The sequence below is a fragment of the Brachyhypopomus gauderio genome, unplaced genomic scaffold (assembly GCF_052324685.1).
Source record: "Brachyhypopomus gauderio isolate BG-103 unplaced genomic scaffold, BGAUD_0.2 sc808, whole genome shotgun sequence".
In the NCBI taxonomy this organism is placed as follows: Eukaryota; Metazoa; Chordata; class Actinopteri; order Gymnotiformes; family Hypopomidae; genus Brachyhypopomus; species Brachyhypopomus gauderio.
In genome coordinates, this window is record NW_027507628.1 from 1 (window position 1) to 10,000 (window position 10,000).

General features: G+C 49.6%; 1 long non-coding RNA gene across 1 annotated transcript in view; it reads right to left on the bottom strand.

Annotated features, from left to right (window-relative positions):
* Positions 1 to 2,356: 2,356 nt before the first annotated feature.
* LOC143508154 (uncharacterized) overlaps positions 2,357 to 10,000 on the bottom strand; it is a 14,382-nt gene continuing 6,738 nt past the window's right edge. Inside the window, exons 2-3 of the long non-coding RNA XR_013129208.1 lie at positions 4,417 to 4,604; positions 2,357 to 2,490 (exon numbers count right to left, since the gene is read on the bottom strand). This is a non-coding gene — a long non-coding RNA (uncharacterized LOC143508154). The remainder of the gene's footprint in view (positions 2,491 to 4,416; positions 4,605 to 10,000) is intronic.

Here is a 10,000-nt window from a genome sequence, read left to right on the forward strand (position 1 = left end):
AATCAGAGCCCTGTGCAAAACTAAATGAACCACAGCCTCATTGGTAAAGTCAAATAGGTGAAAGACTCATTTGAAACACGTTACTGCTCAATTTAGCAATTAAGCAGAACAAGCAAATGAGACATTATTGGGAGAGGATTTGAGCCACAATGCTTAAGAGTGAGATGAAACCATGCCAAGGCATAAAGCACACAGCTCAACAGTGCTGAGAGGGAACAGACCATGTGAGGACATCAGGAAGAAGGTGGTGACAGCCCCTCAGTCTGGGGAAACCCACAAGATTCCAGCTACATCCACCGTAAGACGAATCATTTACAAATGGAGGCCTGTCAGCATCACCGCTACTCCGCCCACAAGTGGACGACCATCAAAACACCAAGAAGCAATAATTCAAGCAAAAATAATAATTCAGGTAAAGGACAACTCACACATCACCTCCAGAGCGTTATAGACCTCACTCCGTCAGCAGCTGGGATAAATGTACATGCATCTAGAATCAGGCGAAAAATCAATAGACATGGTATTCATGGGAGAGTTGCTAGAAGGAAGCTTCTGGAAGCATCAATCCTCAAGCCTCTCAACAAACTCTTGAGCAGAATCACCTGCCATCAGTCAGGGAGTTGAAGCCGGAATGGAAATGGATTATGCAACAAGACAACAAGCATTCCAGCAAAACTACCAAGGAATGGCTTAAGACAGGGGTGGGCAATTAATTTTTACAAGGGGCCAAATGAGAAACCTGAATTGTGTCAGAGGGCCACACAAACAATAATGACGTCATCACAGTGGCTCCGCCCACCTCACGCAAACTTCCGCGAACAGCGGAGGCATTTATACTTGCCGCGTCACATTCTGTGCAGTGTTCTCCGAAACGATGTGTGTTGGTATAAAGAAACACCCCTCAAAAACATGGGAAGGAACATTTACCTGACCAATTTTAATGTTGCTTTTTGTTTCAGATTTGAAAAGTGCTGGAATTTAGGCTAAATACTTGAAAATGTTTGAAATTGTAACTACTTAGTTTCACAACAAATAGCCATCTGAATGAAGTTTTCTTGTATTACGTTAACAAATACGAGCCTCTTGTAATTCCAGGACGAAACATGAGAGAACGTGAAGACGTTAAGATTGGGCGTTTTGAAAATAACAATTAAATAATGTGATAAAAAAGTGAATTATTTTGGATAATTTCGAATATATGTATAAATATTTAACTTAATTAAGTTTAACGTGCTGGGAAATATTGAAATGGACCTTGAAAGTGACGTACAAGTGCTTTAATTCCACCATATAAAGGTGTATGAACCCTGCAAACATGACTTTGTTCATTGCACTGAAGCGCGGCGCGCGCACAAAGTTCGAGAGGTGCACGACCTTGCGAATGAACAGCGCGTGAGGCCCTCCGCCTCCGCGATTACATAATTTTCGCCGCGCGGACCCTCGCACCGCGTCAAGTATAAACCTGGCTTAAACCTAGCTTTAAAGCACTTCTATGGCACTTTCAAGGTCCATTTCAATATTTCCCAGCTGACTCGGAGTTTACTTACCCGCTTTCTGGAATACCCCCCTATTCAGTCAGCTATTTGTTGTGAATCGAAATACAGTTACAATTTCAAGCATTTTCAAGTACTTTAGCCTAAATTCCAGCACTTTTCAAAATTCGTCACGTAAATTTTCCGCCGTTTGCGGAGGTTCGCGCAAGGTGCAACGTTCGCAACGAAAGTATAAATTCAGCCTTAACTTGTCGCTGATCACCTACAGTGTTTCTCGCACAACTCACACACACACGCAGGTACGTCCACACGGAATTAACACAAACGTAGTGCTTTCAAAATAAAAGCGTCACAGTTGTATTGCACGCACGACATAGATATTTGTACAATTTCATGATAAAAAAAAAGATGTGAGTAGAATCCACTATCTGACCATCTACTATTAACATCTACTATTAACATCTACTATTAACCACCAGAAGAGACACAGGGAGGTGCAGAAGATCACTGGAACAGACACATTTGCTCGAGTCCTGAACACCTGCCAAGGTGATATCACACACAAACACACACACACACACACACACACACACACACACACACACACACACACACACACACACTCATACACACTCACCCCCCGTCCACACACACACTCTGGAGACTGGAGACTTGCACTGGCAAAAGACTGACGTGTGCTGTAGTGCAGGGGGTTTAACTACTGCAGCCAGGGTCCACCATGCTCAGGGTCAAAGGTCAGCGTCATCACACAGAGATACTCAATGAGCTGATGAGGTCACATTACTTGGAGGAACTTACCAAGAGCTGGTAGCAGAGCTTAAAGCCCGGCTTGGCCACGAAGAAGTCGTCCGACTTGAAGGTGATTTTCATGTGGTTGGTTTTGGAGGTGATGGGACTGGGGACCTGTTTTCCACACCAGCGACCCCAGATTATACTGCTGCTCTCCAGTATGTCCTCCACCTCCACAAAGTCATATCTACACACACACACACACACACACACACACCTAATGTTAAAATCACCCAACCCTGCACAAAGATGAAACCGATGCCTGTCCCATCCACCTACTTAGCAACCCACACATCCACCCACTACCCCCCCCACACATCCACCCACTACCCCCCCCACATCCACCCACTACCCCCCACACATCCACCCACTACCCCCCCACATCCACCCACTACCCCCCCCCCACATCCACCCACTACCCCCCCACACATCCACCCACTACCCCCCCCCCACATCCACCCACTACCCCCCCACACATACACCCACTACCCCCCACACATCCACCCACTACCCCCCCACACATCCACCCACTACCCCCCCCACATCCACCCACTACCCCCCCACACATACACCCACTACCCACCCCACACATCCACCCACTACCCCCCCCACACATACACCCACTACCCCCCCCCCACATCCACCCACTACCCCCCCACACATCCACCCACTACCCCCCCCCCACACATACACCCACTACCCCCCCACATCCACCCACTACCCCCCCACACATCCACCCACTACCCCCCCCACACATACACCCACTACCCCCCCCCCCCCCACATCCACCCACTACCCCCCCACACATCCACCCACTACCCCCCCCCCCAACCACCCCCCCCCCACATCCACCCACTACCCCCCACACATACACCCACTACCCCCCCACACATCCACCCACTACCCCCCCACACATACACCCACTACCCCCCACACATACACCCACTACCCCCCACACATACACCCACTACCCCACCCACACATACACCCACTACCCCCCACACATCCACCCACTACCCCCCCCCACATCCACCCACTACCCCCCCCCCCACATCCACCCACTACCCCCCCCCCCACATCCACCCACTACCCCCCCCCCACATCCACCCACTACCCCCCCACACATACACCCACTACCCCCCCACACATCCACCCACTACCCCCCACACACATCCACCCACTACCCCCCACACATACACCCACTACCCCCCCACACATACACCCACTACCCCCCCACACATCCACCCACTACCCCCCACACATACACCCACTACCCCCCACAGATCCACCCACTACCCCCCCACACATACACCCACTACCCCCCACACATACACCCACTACCCCCCCACACATACACCCACTACCCCCCCCCACATCCACCCACTACCCCCCCCACACATCCACCCACTACCCCCCCCACATCCACCCAGTACCCCCCACACATACACCCACTACCCCCCCACATCCACCCACTACCCCCCCACACATCCACCCACTACCCCCCCAAACATCCACCCACTACCCCCCACACACATCCACCCACTACCCCCCCACACATACACCCACTACCCCCCCACACATCCACCCACTACCCCCCCCCACACATCCACCCACTTACCCCCCCCACACATACACCCACTACCCCCACACATCCACCCACTACCCCCCCCACATCCACCCACTACCCCCCCCCACATCCACCCACTACCCCCCCCACACATACACCCACTACCCTCCACAGATCCACCCACTACCCCCCCCACACATACACCCACTACCCCCCCACACATCCACCCACTACCCCCCCCACACATACACCCACTACCCCCCCACACATCCACCCACTACCCCCCCACACATCCACCCACTACCCCCCCCCCACATCCACCCACTACCCCCCCCACACATACACCCACTACCCCCCACACATCCATCCACTACCCCCCAAACATCCACCCACTACCCCCCCCACACATCCACCCACTACCCCCCCCCCCACACATCCACCCACTACCCCCCCCACACATCCACCCACTACCCCCCCCACACACACACCCACTCACCCACCCACACACACACCCACTCACTCACCCACCCACTTGGCCCTCCTCACCTACACACGTGGTTCTCCGGTTCCTCCAGTCCAAACTGTCTGTCAAACTCCAGCAGAATGCGTGTGTGCGGGGGGGAGACCAGTTTCCATGACAGCAGGAGGTTTCTGGGGGTATGCGTTTGGGTAGCGGGGGCTGTGAATCTGTCCGCCGCTCGTAACCATGACAACCTCCTCTTTGCAGAACAAGTCTGTGAGGTGATTGGGGTCTGTTAGTGGGGGGGGGTGGGGCCACAACTTGGAAAGGTCAGAGAGGTCACTTAAGTAAACAATACAACTCAACCCCACCCACCCAATATACTAATGAAGCATCAAACACGTGTTCACATGGTGTCACAGTCGTGTACACAAGCACACCAGAACACGTGTGGATTGGGAGAGGCTGGTCCGGTTCTGGAGTTGTGTAGGCACAGATGACACGCACACACCCACAGACACCATGCAGTGGACATTTTAAAGTAGAGAGATTAAAGTTCAGCGAAATTAGTTATCTCGTAGTGTCATTACTAAACACCTGTGATCATTCATGGTGGACTGCTGAGATTTGGTCATCTCTTGGGAAATGAAGCAAACGATTCAGGAGTGAAATACTAAAACTGCTGATAATTTTAAAAAAAGGCCTGAGGTCAGCAGTTTAGTCACACACACACACACACACACACACACACACACACACACACACTTCCATCTCCAAGTATTTCTAGTACTAAAGTTAGTTATTCCCTTCTCAAGCAAACACGCCTTACAACAGATATTTACACATACACGCCGGGCTGAAATATGCTCAGATGCTGACAGGCACTTCAGAGACACTCGACTGCCTCCGTGCCAACTGACACCGGCCGCTTCAGCTACATCCCTACAGCAAACGGGCACTTACAGACAGAAAGGCGGACGGAGGAGTCATGGAAAAAAAGATCTATGCAGCTCATTTACATATCGAGGCCACGCCTATATGAGCCTTCGCTTATTCATGAAGCTTATTCATCCCACCTCAACCTAGTGCAGGTCAACACAACCCAGTGGAGGTCAACACATCCCAGTATAGGTCAACACATCCCAGTATAGGTCAACACAACCCAGTTGAGGTCAACACATCCCAGTATAGGTCAACACAACCCAGTGGAGGTCAACACATCCCAGTATAGGTCAACACAACCCAGTGGAGGTCAACACAACCCAGTGCAGGTCAACACAACCCAGTGCAGGTCAACATATCCCAGTATAGGTCAACACAACCCAGTGGAGGTCAACACATCCCAGTATAGGTCAACACATCCCAGTGCAGGTCAACATATCCCAGTATAGGTCAACACAACCCAGTGGAGGTCAACACAACAACCCAGTTGGAGGTCAACCACAACCCCAGTGCAGGTCAACACAACCCAGTGTAGGTCAACATATCCCAGTATAGGTCAACACAACCCAGTGGAGGTCACACAACCCAGTGGAGGTCAACACAGTCCCGAGGAGGTCAACATATCCCAGTATAGGTCAACACAACCCAGTGCAGGTCAACACAACCCAGTGCAGGTCAACACATCCCAGTGAGGTCAACACATCCAGTGGAAGGTCAACACAACCCAGTGCAGGTCAACATATTCCATGTATAGGTCAACACAACCCAGTGGAGGTCAACACAACCCAGTGCAGGTCAACACAACCCAGTGCAGGTCAACACAACACAGGTTAGGTCAACACATCCCAGTGGAGGTTCAACACATCCCAGGTTAGGTCAACACATCCCAGTGGAGGTCAACACATCCAGTGCACACATAACCAGACCAGTCCACACATAACCAGACCAGCCAATCAATTCACAACCTCTGCTTAACAGACACAATGCAACTCAGTTTATCATAATGCACAAATGCAGAAATGTTCATGAACATATTACACATAGATTGGTATATAATATGAATATAATCAACTTAGGGCTGAACGATTAATTGCATTTGCAATAATTTCGCGATTTTTAAAAACGCGATTGTCTAATCGCACAGGCTGCGATTTAAACTGGTCACGTGACTTGGGAGCGAGCCGAGCCGAGGACGAACGGAGCAAACCCGAGCAGAGGCAGGGAGGTGGAGAAGTGAGTAACACAGCGCACTTTAACTTGTTGCACAATGGCTTCAGGCTCGACAGAAGCTGACACTACTGAAAGTCTAATACCAAAGAGGGGCAGCACATCAGTTGTGTGAAATTACTTTGACTTTTAAAAGATGCTGCTCATCGTCAGGTACTGTGTAAAACGTGCCTTGCTACTGTCGCTACGACGAGGAAACACTACAAACCTTCTTCAGCATTAAAAAAACACCACAAAGCCTCATTATTTGTAAGGCTAAAATGCCAACGACCAGTGCTGCATCTTCAAATACGCAAAAGTGTTTCTCTGTGCTTATACAGCTTTAGTATGCGGTGAGCAGCAAAATACCGTAAAATCACGCATATAGGGTGCAATAAGATTTAAAGCACGGATGAATCGCGAAAGCGCGGATAGCTTGACCGCGGTCCAGCAGACAGGGTTCACTGACCGAACCGTTTGAAAGTGTAACTCCTTATGGATATAATTGGAAGCGGCACGCTGAAATAACTCGGGCAGTAACGGAGTTCATAGTGAAAGACATGATGTCCTTTAATGTAGTGAACAATCCCGGCTTCATGGCTTTGTTAAACACACTGGATATGCGCTACCAAATGCCCTCACGCACATATTTTAGCCAAGTTGCTATACCTGCAGGGTTGCCAACTCTCACGCATTGAGCGTCTTAGACTAAAAAGTTAGTAGTTCGCTCTGGCGCCAACCACAGGCGATCGATCGATCACGATATAATAATAATTAAATTTAGTCCATTTTTTACACACACACCCCCCCGGCAACCCTGTATCTGAGCTGTATAAAAAATGCCGAAACAGAGTTTCCTGAAGTGGAACAATTGGGAAAAAATCGCGATTTTAAATCGCAATCGCAATTTATAGATAAAAAATTGCAATTAGATTATTTTCCAAAATCGTTCAGCCCTAAATCAACTAATGAAAAGCCAGCAATGATGACATAACTAAACTGATAAGCTGATCTCTTAAAAACACTGCTGTGGTAGGAAAGGGTGTGTATGTGTGTGTGTGTGTGTGTGTGTGTGTGTGTGTGTGTGTGTGGCGTGTGCGTGCGTGTGTGTGTGTGTATGTGTGTGTGTGTGTGTGTGTGTGTGTGTGCGAGTGCTCTTTTGACACTTACATATGTGTGAGAATGATAGTGACAGACAGGCCGACTGGCAGGTCTGATTTATATCTGTCCAATTAACACCATAACACATCCAGTGTACACACACTAAAGAGGGTAGGACGCCATTCGAACCCTTCGCCTTCCTTAAAAACACACACCTGCTCATGCAGCCCCCCCAACACACACACACACACCACCCCGCTACTTGACAGCTTGCGATTCACACGTTCCATTTCTCAACTTCAAAAATAATTTGCTTCACTACCATTTTTTCCCTTTATCTTTAGATTTTGCACAACACAAGTCACTTCACATCACATTCATGTGCCAACACACACGTGCACACACGTGTACGTGCACACGGATAGACACAACCTGTACTGTGTAAAGCAGTAGTGAACCAGAGGCCACTCAGGCCAGGAATCCTGCCTCACGTGCACTGTAACGCGTTAAGAACTCCAGAAGAGTAATGACTCCAGAAGAGCTCAAATCAAACCCAGCAAACCTTGGGTAGGTAATCAGTATGTGATCAAGCCCCATTCTCTCTTTCCACACACACACACACACACACACACACACACACTCAGGGAAGACAGGAAGGAAGGACTTGCTCACCTGACAAGTCATCAAGAAGCATATGGCTAATGAGGAAGAGCAGAGTCAAGGTGTGTGTGTGTGTGTGTGTGTGTGTGTGTGTGTGTGTGTGTGTGTGTGTGTGTGTGTGTGTGTGTGTGTGGATAAAAGATAAGGGAGGGCAATCTTGAGTCTATGAACGTCAACCTTCTGTAGTTAAAACTGAATAGCCTTAGGCAATCTCAGCTATGAGCTTCTCAGTCTGGCCAAGGGCTCAGATCAGCCAGGGGGGCAGTCAGTCCTGCCCTTCAGGACACATCAGCATCAGAGCCTTTAGGGCATTCTGCTCCTGGAGGCACATAAGTGATCAGGCTAGGAGCCTTCAGGGCATGCTGTTCCTGTTTGAGCAGAGATCAGACTCAGGGAACATCATGCTGTTCCTGACTGAGCAGAGATCAGACTCGGGGGACAACATGCTGTTCCTGACTGCACAGAGATCAGACTCGGGGAACATCATGCTGTTCCTGACGGAGCAGAGATCAGACTCTGGGAACATTATACTGTTCCTGACTAAGCAGAGATCAGACTCGGGGGACAACATGCTGTTCCTGACTGCACAGAGATCAGACTCAGGGAACATCATGCTGTTCCTGACTGAGCAGAGATCAGACTCGGGGAACATCATGCTGTTCCTGACGGAGCAGAGATCAGACTCTGGGAACATTATGCTGTTCCTGACTGAGCAGAGATCAGACTCGGGGGACAACATGCTGTTCCTCACTGTGCAGAGATCAGACTCTGGGAACATTATGCTGTTCCTGACTGAGCAGAGATCAGACTCGGGGGACAACATGCTGTTCCTCACTAAGCAGAGATCAGACTTGGGGGAGAGCATGCTGTTCCTGATGGAGCAGAGATTAGACTCGGGGGACAACATGCTGTTCCTGAATATGCAGAGATCAGACTTGGAGGACAGCTTGCTGTTCCTGACTGTGCAGAGATCAGACTCGGGGGACAGCATGCTGTTTCTGACGGAGCAGAGATCAGAATCGGGTGACAGCATGCAGTTCCTGATAGAGCAGAGGTCAGACTCTGGATGTTTGGATTTGCTGTTCCTAATAGAGGTGATCCCAAGCCCTGGGCCCTTGCAGCTAACACCACACACACACACACACACACACACACACACACACACACACACAGCAGTGCTGATGAAGTCAATCAATTAACACTGCACCAAGTTTTCAGAAACAAAACCCCTTGAGCCTACCTGCTTGCCTCTAATTAAACAGCTGCACATACACATGCACAGACTCACAAAGACAGTCTCTCTTATTTCTTCTCTGTTTAGTAGTGTTTAATTGATCTCAGTCTCAGTAACTGATTGATTATTTAATGTGATTAGTGGTTCTGTCAAAACCAACAGAGCAGGTCTAGACAGCAATGTCTATGGCAGACTCCACAACTGGAATGCACCAGTACCCCCGAAGCCCCCAACCTCTCTCTCTCTCTCACACACACACACACACACACACACACACACATACACACACACACACACACACACACACACACACACACACATGACAGCACTGATGAAGTCAATCAATTAGCACTGCACCAAATGCTGAGAAACAAGCACCTTCAGCCTGCCTGCTGGCACCTGATCAGAAAGAGCACCACACACACCATGAGAGAGAGAGAGAGGGATAGAGAGAGAGAGGGAGAGAGAGGAGGGGAGAGAGAGAGAAAAAGAGAGAGAGGGGGAGGAAGAGAGAGAGAGAGAAAGAG